Genomic DNA, 19,006 nt, shown 5'->3' on the forward strand with positions numbered 1-19,006 from the left:
AACAACTTGCTGTCTCTAGGCGTATCAAGGATAAGAGGGTTGTTAGGAGCAGTCAATGTGATTTTACCAAGGGGAAGTCAAGTCATCCTCCTTTCATGAGGATATAACCAGGTGGATAGATGCTGGTAGGGCAGTGGATGTGGTCTACCTTGACCTCAATAAAGCATTTGACACCATCTCCCACAGCATCCTCATGGCTAAACTGAGGAAGTGTGATCTGGAGGGTAGAGTAGTGAGGTGGATTGAGAGCGGGTTGAAGGGAAGAAACCAGCAAGTTTTGATCAATGGGACAAAGTCTAGCTGGAGGCCTGTATCTAGTGGAGTTCCTTGGGGGCTGGTACTGGGACTTGCACTTTTCAATATATTCATCAACAACCTGGGTGAGGAAATAGAGTGTACAGTCAGCAAGTTTTCTGATGACACAAAACTGGGAGGGGTGGCTGACACACCAGAGGGCTGTGATGCCATTCAGCAAGGCTTAGACAGGCTGAACAGCTGTGTGGGAAGAAGTTTAATAAGATTTAACAAGGGCAGGTGTAGGGTCTTGCATCTGGGTAAGAACAACCCTAGGTACCAGTAGGGGACAGATCTGTTGGAGAGCAGCACAGGGGAAAGGGATCTGGAGGTCCCAGTGGACAGCAGGATGACCATGAGTCAGCAATGTGCCCTCCTGGCTAAGAAGGCCAATGGCATCCTGGGGTGTATTAGAAGGGATGTGGTTAGTAGGTCAACTTCTCTTCTACCTGGTGAGACCACATCTGAAATACTGTGTCCAGTTCTGGGCCTCAGTTCAAGGACAGGGAAGTCCTTGAAAGAGTCCAGTACAGGACCACCAAGGGGATTAAGGGAGTGGAACACCTTCCTTATGAGGAAAAGCTGAGGGAGCTGGACCTCTTTAGCTTGGAGGAGACTGAGGGGCAACCTTATTAATGTTTATAAATATATAAAAGGCAAGAGTCAGGAAGATGGAACCAGTGATGGCCAGCAATAGGACAAGGGGCAATGGGTGCAAGCTGGAGCATAGGAGGTTCCATGTGAACATAAGGAGAAATGTCTTCATCGTGAAGGTGACAGAGCACTGGGACAGGCTGCCCAGAGAGGTGCGGAGTCTCTTCCTCTGGAGCCATTTAGAACCTGCCTGGATGTGATCCTGTGTAATTTAGTCTAGGTGATCCTGCTCTGGCAGGGGGTTGGAACTAGATGATCTCTCGAGGTCACTTGCAACTCATAATGTTCTGGGATTCTGTAATTCTGTGATCATCTGCACAGAGTTTGGGGAGAGTCCTGTGTTGTCTGTGCTTCTTGATTTGTAACCTTTGATTTCTGGACAGCAGTTTTGCATTTTGTGTATCTTGCAATGTTGCAGAAAAAAATCCCAAGGAGACAGGTTGCCTTTGGGTTTTTGTTTTGTGTTGTTTTGATGGGCTTTTTTATTAACATGCCTTCAGTTTTTGTTAACATCCCCCCACCTCCCATGCATCGCTATAGATACACAGATCACAGTAGAGTTAGCTCTGCCTCATATTAGTGCAACTGTGCATGAATAAATCCTGGATGAATATCAGGGAGAAAAGATCCAGAAGAGCTATTTAAGTTTTAGAATAGCGCTGATACAAAACCAAATGGATATAAACTGGCAGTGTGCAAATTTAAGCTGAAAATTAGAAGAAGGTTCCTAACCATTACAGCAGTGGGATTTCGGAAGGTCTTTCCAAGGGTCATGGTAGTATCAAAAAGCCAACTTTTTCTTGGTTTTTTTTTTTTAAATAAAGAATAGAGTACCATGTTTTTTGCAAGATCCTGTGACTCTTGCAATAGGAGAGAACCCCATCCATGATCTACAGTTTCAATTGCGCTAAATAAGAAAACTGAGCAGTGCATACCTGGCCGTGCCAGCCAGCTGCCCACCACAGCTGCATTTGTACTGAGAACTGAGTGGTTACTTAACTTCTCCAGTATCACTCATCATTTCATAGAATCATAGAATCATAGAAAGGCATGTGTTGGAAGGGACCCCAAGGATCATAGAGCTCCAGCCCCCCTGCCACAGGCAGGGACACCAACCTCCAGCCTGGATGTACACAAGGTTGCCCAGGGCCCCAGCCAACCTGGCCTTGAACACCTCCAAGGGACCAGGCATCCACCACCTCTCTGGGGAGCCTGTTCCAGCCCCTCATCCCTTTCTCTGTAAAAAACTTCCCCCTAATATCTAATCTAAACCTTTAGTTTTAATCCACTCCCCCTTGTCCTGCCCTTATCTACCCTTTTAAAAAGTTGATTCCCCTCCTGTTTGTATGTTCCCTTCAGGTACTGGAAGGCTGCACTGGGTTGTAAAACTTCATAAATCTATCCAGGTAAAGAAAGTCAGTCTAATATAAAGTCAGAAGATGTAAAAATGTAAATTTTTTTGGTTTAATTATTGTACTTTGAGGCTGTTGACAGTTCATGATTTTAAATGAGAGTATTTGTAGAAGCAGACGTAAGAAACCTCCTTTAAAGAAAAGTATTTGAAATCTCACATAGTTGTATGACTTTAGGAGCTAGTGGCTTAATTAAAATACTGGCCATTACAAAATCTGTAACTGGCAGTGTTCTGTCACATGTTATGACTGCAAGAAATTTCAATTCATTTTATTTCAGTGTCAAATTTTACATTGGCTGAATTTGGAGAGTATTTTCAGGTTTGTACAACCATTTCTCTTTAATCCCCTCCAAGTTCTCTTCTCACGTTCTCCTATAAATGATTTGGCCTCCCTGACAGCCCTGTGAACTCTCTTGTCACCATGTGCACATTTTTCTGAAGACAGATGCAGTTACTTGCTAGTCTACTACTGTAAAATTATTCCTGCAACTTTGTAAGGGTTCTCTTTGATGGGTTTCTGCCCACCCCTGCCTTTAGTGTGTATTTCTTACAAATCTGATACAACTTCTCTTCACTATTTCTTCCCGTTTTGTGTTCTCACTAAATCTCTCACCTTCTTTATTTAAGATGTAGAAAAAAGGGATTCATGTTTTGTTTACTTCTTTTTTTGTATGGTAAAAAAAAAGTGCAGATAATATGTATTAGAACTAACCAAACAATATAAAAAACCATTTAAAATCCTTATTTTTTTTTTGTCTGTGAGTTTTATTTCCCATACAGTTGTCTCATCACTTAGTCAAAGATTTAGTTTCTGTTATTTCTTGGTACAGATTTGTGTATTTAGTGTGTGTATATATATATATATATATTTGAGCAGGGAGGGGCCAAGTCAGTATTACATTCAACAGAGTTCATTCAGGAATGCTTAGAACAAAGAGAAATTATTCTTTTAATTCATTAGTGAAAAAGGCACCAATACAATAAGATTATGGGAAACTGTCCTTTAATCTGAGTATTTTTGTGTCTTTTCTGTTTTGTTCTATCCACTTTGGGATTTGTAACACATGAGTCAGCAGAGAAAATATGTTTCCATGTGGCCGTGGTCTTCACTGCCTGCATGGGAAATTCCAACCTTTTTGTGTGAGGTGATAAGACTGTGGAACAAAATCTGCTGAAGTTTTGTCTGAGCAGTGGCTGATGACAAGAATAATGGATATACACTCTTCATTAGGCATATGTGCACATCTTAAGTGATCTGGTTAGCTTTTGCAACTATTATTTTAAATGTTTACAGTAGGAAAATAGATTTACCATATTAAAACAAATTGCAAGTGCAATTTAGAGATTAAAATACCCTTATTTCCCTGCTGAATGGAAGAAGACAGGTTCAGCTAAATCAGGTGAAGCTAATAAGGCAGTGGTGCATAATGGATAGTTCCCAGTTACATCAGTCGTGTGAAATAATATGGAGCAACCAGAAAATACAGTCTGGTTTTTGGGTGAATAAAGTAATACGAATTAATCAGCTTTTCCTAATGTGATCTACACACTCTATCACAATTGTAAACAGTGTGTCAGAATAAAACTGTAATCCAGGTTTTCAGGGAGAAAATTGTCATTATTGAGGGGGTTTTGTTTATTAGTTAAAGAATCCCATGGATGTGACAGAGTTTTTCTGAACATGTGAAATTCTGGTCCCCTGAAATCTGCTGTTCACTTGAAAGCAAGAGGAAATTTGACCCACTCAAAGTAGCTTTATGGTTAAATTATAAAGGAGGTTTAGTCACCTTGCAGCAGAACTCAAAATGTCAGGTTAGCCATCCTTGTTGTGTACAGAGCAAGAGACTGGGACTCGTAGCAGCCAGCATGTCCAGTGCTGGGACACTCAAGCCTGGCTGGTAAAATAAAGATCGGTCTAAGTAAGTATAGAAAAAGTAACAAACTGGGAAGTGCCACAGGTTGGGAATAGCTGAGCTGAAACATTTTGTGATACTTAAAAAGTATCTTGGAATTCAGAATTGTTGCTGCTCCTAAAACAGAAATTAGATGTTGATACCAGAGACTTCTCATAATCACCTAATAGTATAACATCTGCCTAAGAAATGGGAGATGGCAATCCTAAACCTTTCCCATGTAAGGGGGGTTGAACCGCAGCTGTGGAGAGCAGTGTTACCACAGAATGACAGAACACACAGCAAGCACTTGGGGATGCGCAACAGTGCCCAGGCTGAAGATGGGAACAATAGGAAAATTTGGAGGAGAAAACCTAGCCATCCAGTGTTAGTGGGTGAGAGAAGGTGATCCAGCACAGCATTTCCATGTGCCAGATTAAATTTTTGCCCTCCTTTCTTCACTGTCTCCCCCCTCTACCTTATCCCAGAAGCAGCAGCTGTTGCCGTGTGCAAGCAACAAATCCCTGGTCTCCTAGTTCTGCTGTGGCTCTCTCTCCTCGCTGTGTTGCCCCACATCACCCTCTCTCTGTGACTGCAGTGCTGCATCCCTCTGCTAGGATGGATGGAAATGTGGACAAAGGCATTTGGCTGCAGAGGCAGCTGTACTGCTGGAAGGGCCACTTTGACTGCAACGGGGGATAGGAAGCAGGCCAGAAAATGTGTTCCACAGGCTGGATTCCAGCCTTGGGTCAGCAGTTGGAGCATGCTGGATTATGTCTTTCAGCGAAAGGAGTGAGACATGGGGTTCCAGTCCCTGTCAGTTTGATTATTTCTGTCTTTTATCTTAGCTGCTATCCAGTGTAAAAACCATCATGATTTCTCTTGTCTCCTGTAGTTCTGAAACCTGCTGAAGAATGCTACAGTATCTCCTGGGTGGGTCGGTCTGATGCTTATCTAGGTCTTCTGGGCATCTCTGAGTAGCCACCTGCTTACCCTGGATCCACAAAATCTGTGCATCTTTCAGTCCTGGACCGTTTCCTATTTCTTACATTGCAGGACCTGAACCAGTTTGACACAGAATTGTATTGTACCTCTCCCAGAAAAGGCAACTGTGTGACAGTATTGCCATCCTGTGTAGGGAACCCGTGCATTTGCACCACCCCTGTTTGAAAAGCAGGAGGTATTTCTGCCACAGGCAGGTATGGCAACCGGGTGAGCAACAGCTGCAGTGTCCTGGAAGAAAATACAGCCAGTGCCCCTTCCTGTAGCACATCAGCTGCTTTCAATGGCACAAAGACAACAGATTCATTTCCCCGGTGAGTCACTAAGCCTCCCTAAAGCCCTTGTATCTCCGAGGCTTTCAGCCGAGGTGGAGCATATTGCACTGCTCCCGATACAGCCAAAACCTTAAAGGCTTAGTCAAACCTATAATTAATTAACACTTGTGTAACACTTAGAAGATATAACTCACTAGATGAGCTCTAAGGCTGTTGCTAATGATTTTAAATCTATGGAACAACTTCCTAAAAACCTTTGAAATTGGCAATTACAGTGTTCTGCCTTAGATGGAAAAGCTTTGATCACTTCAGAGCAGGAAATAAATGCATGACTTAAACTGGAGGGATACAGTGACAGAACAGAGGCAAACTGCTAAACACGCTGGCATGGCAGAGGTCCAGAGGAGGATTCACTGTTGCTCCTTCCAAAACTCAATTTGAAGCCATTTCAGTATTTTTGTATGGCGTAAATGACTGTGCAAGTCCTAGGGAGTCTGCAGTTGCATGCACTTACGGTCTGAAGATAAGGCTTGATTGAAGAATTTTACTTTCACACCCTCTTAACTTTTTTTTTTTATAAATTTCTATGCAATGACAAGGCTACATTCTGATACAGTGCTAAAAATGAGCCTAATGAAAATATCCTGGCCTACCCCATCTCAGGGTCTGACACAGACGCTTTAGTAAGATTAAAAGAAATATGTAAGATTTTTACAAATTATAAAAATGTATCCAAAAACCTTTGGTGTTTATTTTTTTTTGTTCAAGGGTTAGAATATTTTCTGAAGGAACTAACTGCAGTCTAAAAGTTTGATTTCTCCATGGTGTTTTCTGACAGCAAAATACGTGACGCTGTCTTGTTTGCTTCACTGGTGCTGGTTGTGGGTTCAGCAATGACATCCACCAAACCATTTCCCTAATTTATTCAATTTTTCATGAGGTGATTAAAATTTAAGAGCTTCTTTGGTGTAAATGCAGTGCAGTCTTTGTTTGCAAACTTTTTGCTCTTCCTCAAATAACTTCCAGTTATTCATGGGCAAAAGAAAGAAAATAAAAACATTTTGAGAAAATAAAAAAGGCTCTGCTTTTAAGGATGTGTGGATATTTTTAAGCTAGTGTTCTGTCACATGTGTGCCTTTTGAAGGCATCTTAAGAAACATTTTATTTACTTTGATTAATTCCTGAATAAATTCTCTAATAGATATTTGAATATGTGAAAAATACTCTTCAAGGTGCTTCTTGAAGCAGCAAATACTATTGTAAAGGTTGAATATCATAATAACTTATTAGAAAAAAACCCAGCACTCTTTTAGACATTCCTACTGTCTCAAGTGGCAGTGTATGAGGACTAAACTGGGTTTTGAAATTTCTCTTACAAAATAAAGTTACATCTAAGTAAAATGCGAGAAAAAAAGTCTACCTCACTACTTGCCTCTAAGCTTTCCACTGAGGAACGAAATGTAAATGTACCGTGCATATTGATGCAATACCAATATATTTCAGAAATTTTACAAACATTTGAAAAATACAGCTAGTTATGGGAAATGGAGCCATTTAAATTGCATATTATACATATTTTACTCCACGGACAAATTAAGCCTGTAGCTGGGTTTTACTTGTGTTGGAAGTGTAACCAAAAATGGGGTCTGAGGTTAAACCAGCATGTGAGATGCTGTATAATCAGGAAATTGCTGTCATTTATTATTTATGTATCAGCAGTGGGTATTTGTCAGTGGCCAGGGTTTCATTGCATAAGGTACACAGAGCAGGAATATGACACCTGCCCTAGAGAATATAGAAATAAAATCCAAAAAGAGAAGCTGATAGGACAGAGAAGATGGGGGCAATGCTAAGAAAATAATTATAGATTAGTCGCTATAAAAAGCAGGTGAGCTGGTGACGCAACAACCTGTTGCATCTTTTCTAGCTCTTCCTGTGAGTAAGACTTTCAAAGAGGGACTGAATGGGTCTGTCTCAGTTCCTCTGTAAAGTAGAGGTAGTGGTACTTTACTCAGAGGTGTTCTGTGTGAACTTGAGCGTGTTTGCATTTCTAAAGCTCTTTCAAGGGAAGGAACGATAGCTCCCAGCCTTGTGTTACAGGGGAGCATCCTGCTGCGAGGAAGTTGGGCGGGTAGCCTTTGCGGTCTCCATGGGACCTAAACTGTGTGTGCAGACAGGTTGGTTTGCAGTTACCTGGAGCCCCTTGCCTGCCCTGTAAGCCCCAAGGCAACACTGACAGGTGAGGGGAAGTGTTCACCTGGAGACCTAATGCATTCTCATGATTCAGTGGGGAACCGAAAATCATGGGACCTGGGAACTACATTTGACAGACAGTGTCAAGTCAAGCATGTCATTTTACCTCCTTTGCCTCAATTTGCTGTCTGCAAAGCTGAGACGATATCCCCGTATTTTCTGAAGTCAGGAAAAAATAGTGTGAGTACTGGTATGTGAGGTGTGATGCTTCCGATGTCAAGGCAGCCCTTTCAACATGCCCATGGCCTTTCTAATGGTGTTGAGACAGTGTGTACCTGACAACTTATGTCAGAACAGCTGGTCTGAGCGTTTTTGCTGTGGTGGATCCTCTCTAATTGTGTCCCTAAGTGGAAATTTTTACTATTTGTGACCCAATGGTACCAGAACCATGGACTGCAGCAAAACCTGTTACCTCATGGTCCCAGCCTGGAAGTCAGCATGAAGAAATGTGGCAAAATTAAATAGGTGCTTGCTGTATAAAACACAGCTCTAACAGCACAGAAAAATTAATTTATACTGAGTGGGGATAACACTGATACTGTTTTATCTAATTGCTGTAATTTAATGCTTCTATAGCTAGAAGTGTAGTTGGACAGTCATATCCTAAAATGTTAGGTTTTCCTCATGTCTAGCAGTCAGTACAACTTGGGACAACAGCAACATCAACAACAATAATAATAATAATAATAATAATAATATTCTGTGTCATTCTTCTTCAGGTATCATCCTTCTTCATGCTGTGAAGGTGGGTATGTGAGCATGGCCCTAGAGCTGGTGGCTGTCAGCAGATGCTTTCCATTAGTTGCTGGCTTAGTTCCAGGGCATCCTGGTTCTGGCCAGAGTCAACTTCCCCAAGCATCCAGCACAGAAGAAAGTTTACAGATGAGGCACATTTGGGACTTGTACGCCATCTGTTTATCCTGTGTTTTTTAAGTTTGGTGTTGCTGCAGTCTGCAACTACTCACCATTTGTAAACACTAGAAAAAGAGGCTGTGGAAGGGACTGAAATTACTCCTGCTATGATTTTTACAGGCATCATCTCACCAAACCCAGAGAGAAATGAAGTGACTGATGACAAAGCTTTCCATTTCAGTTGGTTTTAACGACTCGTTTCCACATAGTGGAGGGAATAGAGAGGGTAATGCTAGCAATTTCTTTTCCTTTTTTTTTTCTTTTTGTGTTTTAAATGCAGTCACATGGAGGTTATTATAGAGCAGTTTGAGATGTTCGTTCATCAGAACAGAGAGAAAATATCCAGAGCAAGATTCCAGGCATGGTGATTCCACAATTCTATTATTCTATGAGGAGTCTTTATATATTTGCTTAACAGGAATTTTTAATGTAACTTTCTTGGCATCACCAAAAAGTGATCTCTAAAGGTACACAGGTATGCGATACTTCTAGCAAATACGTAATGAATGAATGAATTATAGAAAGGCAAATGTTGACACTTGCAAGGAGAAGTTAAGTGACACAGGAAGAAGAGCAGTGATGGGTTTGGGGAAGTAAGACACCACCCCTTGCCCTCTTACCTGCACTTCCACAGTGCCTTGGCCTCTTGTCGTGGATGACCCATAACCCTTTCTCTCTTCTTCTGCTCATAGGGGACCTTATGCACTCCCCTTTCCCTCCTTCTCTTCCTGAGCCACACATGTGAAGTGACCCAGATTTCCCTCCAGAAAATCCTGTTCTTCTGGAGGCAAGGAGAGCTCTTGTCTGACAGGAGAGGAGGGAGTCCTGCAAAGCAGATTCTGGGTAATTGTCACTCACCGCCTGTGGCAAGCCTCCATATCTGAGATTATCATGTAAATTCTGTTTATACAACATGTAGTCCCAATGCAGCTAGAGTTCTGTGGATGTTCTGGCAATATTACAAACAAATCATAATAATAGTTGTTAATAAGTGAGTGCTGACAGTGATATTCAGGCCATAATGACCATTGTAACCTAAAAAATCCCAAGGAGCTTTATTGTTTTCTAAACAGAAATGTGTGTTCTTAGGCTGAAAGGTAATTTGGTTGGAATAGTACATCTCATTTTAGGGAATGTACCCAGAATTAACGCTGCCTCCTTGTAGAATATGCAAAACCAAGATTTGACAATAAAACTCACTTCTCCCTAACATGGCACACTGGTACCTCTCTGGACAGAATATACTTGTGCATTACAGATCAAAGAGGGACATTGCAGGTTTGCATCAAAATGTGTATAGACCTTTGGTAATAACTGGTTGTTACCAAATAGCTGTGCGAGGGGGAACAGACAGGCTGGCATGGCGTTTATGTTCTGTAAGCTTAACATATCTTCCAGGGAGGCAATATTTGGAAATAGTTTCAGCTAAATTTCACAATTATTTTAATTGGAGAAAACAACTCCCATTCTTTTTGATGCAATATCTATAATGAGTGCTATTTTAAGAATCCACCCAAGGCTCTGGTCATGAAGAAACATGTGCCTGGGTTGCATTCACTCTAGAAAATAAAATGGATGTGCTGCTTGCAGTTCTAAAAGGAAGATCTTTCTTCTTTTTCCTCCAAGCCAGAATTCTGTAGTGGCTGTGATGAATATCCTAGTTTTACTGGGGGAACAAAATAAAAAGCTGTAATTGCACATAGAAATAGATAGATAGATAGACAGATAGATAGACAGATAGATAGATCTATCAGGATATTGGCAGGAAAAATAAAGATGTATTAGTGCAAATCCTGATCAAAATGAAATCTTCTAGTCAGTTCTAAATGGTGTCCATAAAATTTTTGTTGCGCATCCATTAGGCATTACAGTTTTCTTACATATATTTTAGAAGAAATAAATTTATGAGAGATTGGATACTGGTTCTTGTCCTAGTATTAGCTTACTCTTACAAATCTACTCTTAGGTTTAAGTGACTCAGATGCTCAGAAAGAAATTAGAAAAAGCTAACTGCTAATGCAAACGACTGTATAGCAAATTCAATTTGCGGAAGAGCATTAGTTCCGAGTATACATGAGCATCTGATTTGTTTAATGTACAGAAGTATCCAAAAAATGACCAAAAATGTGGAGCATTCAGTGCTTGAACAAGAACCACCTATTACTCACTGCACACCAAGGTAGCATCGCGAGCGCCATAATGATAAAAGTAGAAATTAAGATATCAATAAAACCAACAGATCGTTTTTCCTGTAGTTATATTCTTCCATCTCCTTTCCTTCCAGTGCCAATATGGAGTTCTTAAGAGACCAGATTCATTTTAGAAAATGAATAAAACTTAATCCTAACACAAATAAACTAGTACACTGCCAGTATAAGAGCAATGAGCCCATTCATTTGGCAATAAGCCAGGCATTGCTGGATAAATTAAAATGCAACCCTTTCATCACTGCTTGATTTAGCAATTAGTTGACACCAAACTAGCAAAAATATACTAGACAGAGAATATAGACTGCGATTTCTCCATATTAATACTCAAATCTCTCTTTCATTGCATGCCTTCATAGTAGGCAGAATTAATTCTGATAGTTTCCATTATTTACTCAAAAAACCCAAACCCAGTTATGTTAAAATTTGCACTTACCTGGCACTCAGCACAGATAAGATCTTCCTTCACCCTTAATCTAATTATGACAAAATTAATAATGACAAGCCTTGAGAAAATAAGTGTGTGACAATTAACAAAGAAGTGGTTTAGATATGAAGGAGTTTGCTTTGCCATGATGACAGGGCTTAGCCTATGAATCAGCGGTATAAGAGTAGCATGCTGAGAAAAGACAACCATAAAGATAAAGGTAAATTATGAAATCCAAATTAGACCCTAGAGACTAGGAAGATAATGATGGGTAAATCAAATCTGAGATGTGGGCTGAGGCACAAATGTATAGGTGAAAAGGGGAGCTTCAATTTGATAGAAGAAAAAGGGAATGTTCAAGGCATGATCTGCGTGTTATAGGCAGCCTCAGAGAACAATTCATCCATCATGCAGCCCATTGCTGGCAGCTTGCTTTCCCTGGGGACTTAATTTGATGGCAACAGCCTGCCCTTAGCTGTCATTTTTACCAGGACTGAGAAGCTTACTCCTATCGCGCTGAGCTTATTGTGCTTGCCTGACACCATGCATGCACACAGATAGGTGCCTGCCTACGCTGGAGTAGAGATAGCCACTAAGAGGAGGCCAGAGCAATTAACATGGCCATTAAAAAACTCTTGGTCTGCTCCCAAGGTGCCCCCAGTAAAAAGGATCTGACTGCTTTGATGACTGCAACCATCTTTCAGCCACTGCCTGTATTGATTCTTTAGTGACACATGAGCCTGCCCTGGCAGCAGGTGAAGTTATGGGCCAGGTTGGCCTTTGCATGATAAGGTGTATAAAAATGGATTAAAACATTAGAAATCTGGAAAGGAGAGCATATGGAATGATGTCTGGCAGAAAGGTTAGATGTATAGGTAACAAAGTTAGCAAAAACTTTCATGCCAAAAAATAAAGCAAAAAGAAAAGTCAGGAATGAAAAGGAAAGAAGGAAGAAAAGAAACTAGAAGACAGTACAGTGAAGCTTTGGATCCTGGTCTGGATTAACAAGAACGTCTTCCAGAAGCCTTTTTTCTTTTTTTTTTTTTTCGTTTTCCCAACAGCTCTGTTTTCATTTGTGCTTAAGCTCCACATACATTCTGTAGTTCTAATTCCCTCTCGTCTGGAAAGACAGATGAAACATTTGTATTCTGTTTTGGAAAGGTGTGATGACTTAATTTTGATCATCAACCTGGGTATAAGTTTTACTGATAAAGGTACAAAAATAGCCAGAAACTCAGTCTTTGGTCTTTTGTGCTTTGGTGTCAAAAGTGAATGGGTTCAGGCATCTATAAGAAGCCATGGTCAATTCCGGAAGCTCCACTCTCCTAATGAAAGCCAGGATGCATTTATGTGAAACTTGGAATTTGCAGTAGGAGGCTAGACCTTTATTATGTTTTTTTGTTCTACCCTTATCTGTAAGATGCCTCAGAGATGCGTGCTGAGGTAGGTCCTTTCAGCTGTTGTGCCTCAGAGTGCAGAAGAGGGAAGAGTTAATGCTGATCCATATATTCTAGCCATTCAAGGACCAAATAGCATGCCCCTTTGGGATGAAGATTAGAACTTTTCTCTTCTAATGCAGACTTTGAAGCAGTGATCTATTTCTTGTTGAATTGCATTACCTGTAATACATGCCTCATGAGAACTTTCAAAACGTACAATTTACATGGATCGTGCCAGCAGACCAACAAAAGATACACCTTGCTCCTTCAAACCTAGCATTTACTTACTTCCACGTGTCGCACTCTAAGAGTTGGAAAAAAAGCTTGATTACTCATTTTCTTCTCTTATTTTGCTCTGGTATATTTGTGCAAAAGCCTGTAGTTTATAAAGAAGCTGTACTCTTCATCGTAAGCCATATATAACTTCAAATAATTGATGCTTACAGCTTGGAAAATTTGCATTTCCTGTAAGTGAAAGAGTATATAATTTATGTATTGCTTGTTCACAGCAAAGCTTTTTACTTTTTATGGAGAAACTTATTTTGATGAAAGTCCCTTGAAGCTGATGGTAAAACTGAAGCAACAAGGTAATGATATGGACTAGCAGAGAATATTTTGTGAAGTATTGAATGCTGAATTGCAGAAAGTTGTGTGGATATGAATCTTGTGTGAAGTATTGAATGGTGAATTGTGGAAAGCTATGTGGATATATGAAATATATTTGTTGTTAGTTGTAGGTATTTATGGACTAAAGAAAGATTTTTCCAGTTTCTGCTCCCATCTATCATCTATTCCGTGCATGCCCTTGAACAAAGACCACTTAGAAACTCCGTTATTTGTGGCTTCTTCAGATAGGTGTCAGGATGCTTGATTTCTTCCCAGATTTATTTTAAGAGCAGAATTTAAAGTACAATCTCAAGATTAGCTCTGAAATCCCTGACAGAGGTCACTACATATACGCATGCATGATTGTTGATGTCAACTTGAAGGATTTTTACTTACTAGAACTCTTACAGAATAAATGATCAAAAATTACAAATGCCTCTTAGTAAATTCTCTGTTTTCTTTTACTAAGAAATATTTTTTATTGTTTGAAAATAATTGTTAAACCTTGTATTTGGCTGAGCAGATGATATAAAGGTTATGGGGCATTTTGCTTTGAAGGAAAATAGTGTAAGGGAGAAGTTTCTTCCAGTTCATTTGTGGAAATTGTGTTCCAAGCTATTAGAATTGAGTGGATTTCAGATAATGTTATGAGGTTTTTGTACTCTCAGATCACACCTGAGCTTAATGGTCTCAGCAAAATCAGTGGTAAGACTTCCTGTTCCTTTAATGAAGCTACGGTTTCTCACAGAGGAACTTGGGTGCGTAAGGGAGACAAGAACGAGCTTTGTAATTAGGATAGTTACATGGTAGTCTGACTTAAATATAATTCACATCTTGTCAGAGAAACTAGCAATTAACTCTGAAATCTGTAAAATTTCTGTCCTCAAATGTAAAAGAGAAATGTGTTCAATTTGTAATTATCTTTATAGGCTGTAAAATAGACTCCAGATAAAGAAAAAAAATATAATTGCTTTCATTAAAAACCATGACTTTTGTTAGATGGAAAGGGCTTTAACTATGAAAATGTTGCTTAACTTAAAACCTCCACATGATTGTTTGAAAAAGAAACCCAAATACATATTTAATTATTGGAAATCCCTTCTGCATTTACACAACAGAGTCACAGGAAGAGCTTTGCAGGTGCAAAGGTTTGGTTTTGCCAAGAAAGGTTTGGAAGCCAGCACAGTGGGGAGTTTTGTGGAGGGAATACCTTGTGTCAGTTAGCCCTAAATGAGCTGAAAGGGGTGGAAAACTAAAGATTAGATGTCAATAAAATCAGAAGTGTAAGCTGAAGCATTCAGGACAGACTGTGCATCCCTCGGTGCCTTTGGAGTAAGGGACTATTCAAGAAAGACACTGACCTTTCTTCATCCTCTAATGTACCATTCACCAAAAGGTTAGCCTAGCAGGACCAGTCCAGATTGCTCAGAAAGATCTCGTTTTCTACTCAAGAGGCATTTTCCAACAGCAGGTGTACCACTGCTTTTCAGGGAAACATTTTAAAAAGAATTCATATCATTTAGTCGCAGAATAAGCAGTAGTATATCAAACATTCCATTTGAATTTGGATGTCTGGGGTTTCCCAAGCTCTTTTTGAAAATTAATTTATAATACTGATACACAAACACAGTTGCAATAAATCAGATATCTGGGAGGCCCTGTCCTGGATTCTCCTCATTCAAAGTTCTTGAATGTAAAATTATAGTGTCATCTTATGGACCAAAACTGATTTCAGTGACAATTTTTTTAACTGAAGAGGAGTCCATTACTCTTATGTTTGGAAGAGTCTGGATATGGCAAAATGCCTTTAATTTTTAAAAAGGTGAGCAAAACAAAGCTCGATTGAAGACACCTTGTTGGTCAACTTAAGGTTGATATCTTCAGGGTTTTTTATGTGTGGCAGATGCACTCCTGTGACTTGCAGAGTAGTATTTTTTACATAAAAAAGCTCAATATTACAGTGAAGAAAAATGGCATTTTTATTGTACAGGGGATATTGCCAAACTTTTGATTTTACAGCAAATGAACTTAAGGTATTTGGTTAGTGATTCATTATTTTAAAAGACCATTATAAACAGTTACCTAAAATATTTTTTCCTGCTGTTTAACTAATTTACAGATTTTTTTACTGTAAACTGTATTTTAGGAGACAAAAGTATGTATTGTTTGAAAGTTTCATCACAATATTCATGCCAGTGAAAGCCTGGCTGCCTGTTTTCTCTGCAGACTTATGTAAATTTCTAGGGACCTCGTGTGAATGGAAAGAGTCTGAATTTGTGTCCATGGTAATCTGTTCAACGTGTAGAGGAAGTTACAATGGCATTAACCCATGAAAAGGATCACTTGTTTTCATGGAAAGCAGTCAAGACATGCCTTGAATTCAGATAGTCAACTTAATCAAAGCTGGACATATTTTTTTTAAGGGTTTCTCTTTGAAAGAGCATAATGCTGGTCACCTGCTACAGTCAAAATACATCATTTATCTGTAAAGGGGTATAAAAATTCAACTGTTAGCTGAAGAATGGATACATCCCTGAAATTTTTAAAAATCCTGCAGTTATTTACAGCCTCTACTTGGGCAACTAGAAGCATGAAAATGCCATAGTTGTCCCGGCTCATTACCTGCCTTCTGCCACTGGGAGCTGAGTGAATTCATGCTGTGCTTCTTCAGGGCTGGAAATTCAGCAGCACCCATCCTCTCTGCCTTCCTGGGTGCAGTGGGAGCCCTGCCAGAGCAGGGGTGGCCAACACACCTGAGAGGCAAGGCATAGGCTTGAGCAGATGTGATTCAGAGTCTTATATTAACCTAACAAGAGTTCAGGTCCAGTTGCCCACCTCGTGTTGCTTTTTCTCAGCATTACGACATGGTACAGCTGCCCTGGTAAGAAGAAAGTGGTTGAGACTATATTCCCCTTTCCCTGTACCAGAAGAAATCATAGGTAGCAGCCTCATTTGGGTTTTTCTCCTGCATTTAAATTAAATTACAGTACAACGAAGGGAAGCATTAGGCAACCTGTGTTTATATGGCTTTTCAGCAGAGATTTAATTTGCAAGATTAAATAATACCTGTCTCAGCTTCATCTGTTTCAGATAGCGAAAGTAAAAGATCCATATCTTATTTAATTTGCTGCAGGATATTTCCACAGTTTAATGGTAGATTAGTATTAGGGATGGGATTCTTTTGATGATGAGGAGGATGAAAAGATTAAAATCATATATAAAATTAATATAATAAAATAAAAACTTCAGTGTTTATAATTCCTACAAGTTTGCTTAGAGTATCTGTCTAGTGCTACCTGAACATTTTATACCAACTTTAGCTAAACAAATTTTCTGTATTGCTGCTTGAAGCTGCATTTAGAGAGAACTGTAACTACATTTCCTGGCCTTCCTTGAAAATGGCATTAGCGAACAGCTTTCCACTGGGAAGAGGCAGGTCTTTCAATGAAAAGCCCTGAATTAACGCAGCAAGAACAGCTGGTACTTGCCCCTAATCCAATATAAGAGCCATAAATTCCGGGAATTATTTTCGTAAGAGCTACTGTACCCTGTGCATGTTCACCAGTGGAAAAGTTTGGACATCAAAACTATAATGGGAAATGTGGTAACTTCTCAAGACATAAGGGAAAAGACCATCGATGGATGATCACAATGTAAGCAACAACATCATCTCATTAAGACAGAGGAAGAACAGTTAGGTAAGTGCTGTAATGACTGGCATTTTTATTGGACATTTAAATTGTCTTTCTCCATGGGAACAGACAATAGCAGCAAGGATTTTCTTATAAGTTGCAACAAAAATAGGCAGACAGGAGAGAACGGACAGGAGTCTACTGTTTAGCGGTACCTCCTGCCTTTATAGGAGGCATATGGGCCAATGATGGCCAGATCAGTCTATTCTTCACATTCTCCAGATCAAACACAATTAGATACAGCAGAATGTCTAGAAAGTGTAAAGAGGAAAACCCATTAACAATAACAGTAGTCACCTAAACAAGCCTTTGCAGAGGAATAAGGTTTTGGCTTTGAACTCTGCACTGCAGAATCACAGAACTGTGCTGGTTGAAAATACATTCATTTTTAGGCATACTCTGTAGTATTGGTTAGGCCAAAATCTGCTCTGCGCTGTTCTCCTATAATGGGAGTGAAAGCCAATATTGTCTAAACCCAGCATTTCCTCTTTGAACATGGTGTATGTTACAACACAGAAATAATCCCCAGGTCTGTAAGGAAGCTGCAACTGACGGATCTCAGATTTTTTCATTTGTTAGGTATATCAGTTTGCAGTCATGTTTTGCTGTCCCTGAGGGAATTTCAGACTGCTAAAAGCATCTAGGGACACATTCCCTTGAATCTAAGGAAGGGAGGAGTCAGTTAGATCACTTGCTTTGGCCAGCTTCTCAAACTTAACTGACCTGCAAGCAAGTAGATTGTCTGTTACAGAACTATGTTATGTTTATTTTAAGTTTTAACAGTAGCTGCGTTTCATCTAGGACAAGTACTAACGCTGTTTCTAATGCTGTGGATCATCATATGTAGTACACATATAGTATGAAAAACCATATTAGGTCATACCTGAATTCACCACTGTCTGACAGAGACCATTGCAGATGTGTCAGAAGAGGCATGAAGTCCCACAGTAGGTAGAAGTGAGATACTTCCCCGGTCCTTTCTCACACATCTCGTCTATGCCAGCTGCCTCTCTAAATGTATTGTGATAACTCCAAATAGTCTTGATATCTTTATAGCTATTTTCAACCTCATTTAGCTGTTAGCCTCAACGGCTTCCTGCAGTGATAATTGCCTAGATGTAAAAAAGAAGTGTATCCTTTGACTGGATTTCTTACTTTCAGCCTTCTCATTAATGCCCCCGGGTGTTCTTGTTCTTCTAAAGAGAAGGCGAACAAAAGTTCCCAGTTTTCATCTCAGCAACATTCATTATTCTTTATATTTGTTTTCTTCCCAAATAAGCGTTCTTAACCTTTTCCATCTCCTTTTGCCTGGAACTTTCATCAGTGTACCCTCTCACCCACATTATTGAGCTTGACTATTTTTAAGAAGGTGAGGGCAGGGCAGAATGCATTTTTCCAGATGAAGCCACGCTGATGATTTGCATTAAGGGGCAGTAATGTTCTTTCTTCACCATTTCTGACATATTTCCAAATTTCTGTTTGGACTGCAGCTATATACTGATTTAAGAACTTGATACAACTGTCCAGGGATGCCCTGGTCTCTTCTTTCAGCTGATGCAATTAATTGGAAAATCCAACAAATTAAGAGTAGTTTAGTATTTCTCAATATTGTTTTTACAATTATTTCTGCTGCTACGTCTGTCAAAGCTGCCTATCATTTGGTAGTGTTACATATTTACCTTGCTGGTTATAACTCTCTGAATTTCCTTGAAACTGTCATCCTATCCAAGCTAAACAACTGAAATGTCAGTGCACTGCAACAGTTTGGTGTATCCGCTTGAATCTTTTGATTTAACCAGCTGTATCCATTTCTGGAAAATGTTTTAATAGATATTTTTAAGACTTCTAAAAAGTGGCATTGCTATCAAAACTTGAAATATTTTTATTTTGAGGATCTTTGAAAAGGCTTGTGCATTTTATTTGTTAGAAGTTTGTGCCA

General features: G+C 39.6%; 1 protein-coding gene across 1 annotated transcript in view; it reads left to right on the plus strand.

Annotated features, from left to right (window-relative positions):
- PTPRZ1 (protein tyrosine phosphatase receptor type Z1) overlaps positions 1-19,006 on the plus strand; it is a gene marked incomplete at both ends in the record, with an annotated part of 137,346 nt that overhangs the window by 9,365 nt on the left and 108,975 nt on the right. The window lies entirely within an intron of this gene.

The sequence above is a fragment of the Gallinula chloropus genome (assembly GCF_964237585.1).
Source record: "Gallinula chloropus genome assembly, chromosome: 1".
NCBI classification, from domain to species: Eukaryota; Metazoa; Chordata; class Aves; order Gruiformes; family Rallidae; genus Gallinula; species Gallinula chloropus.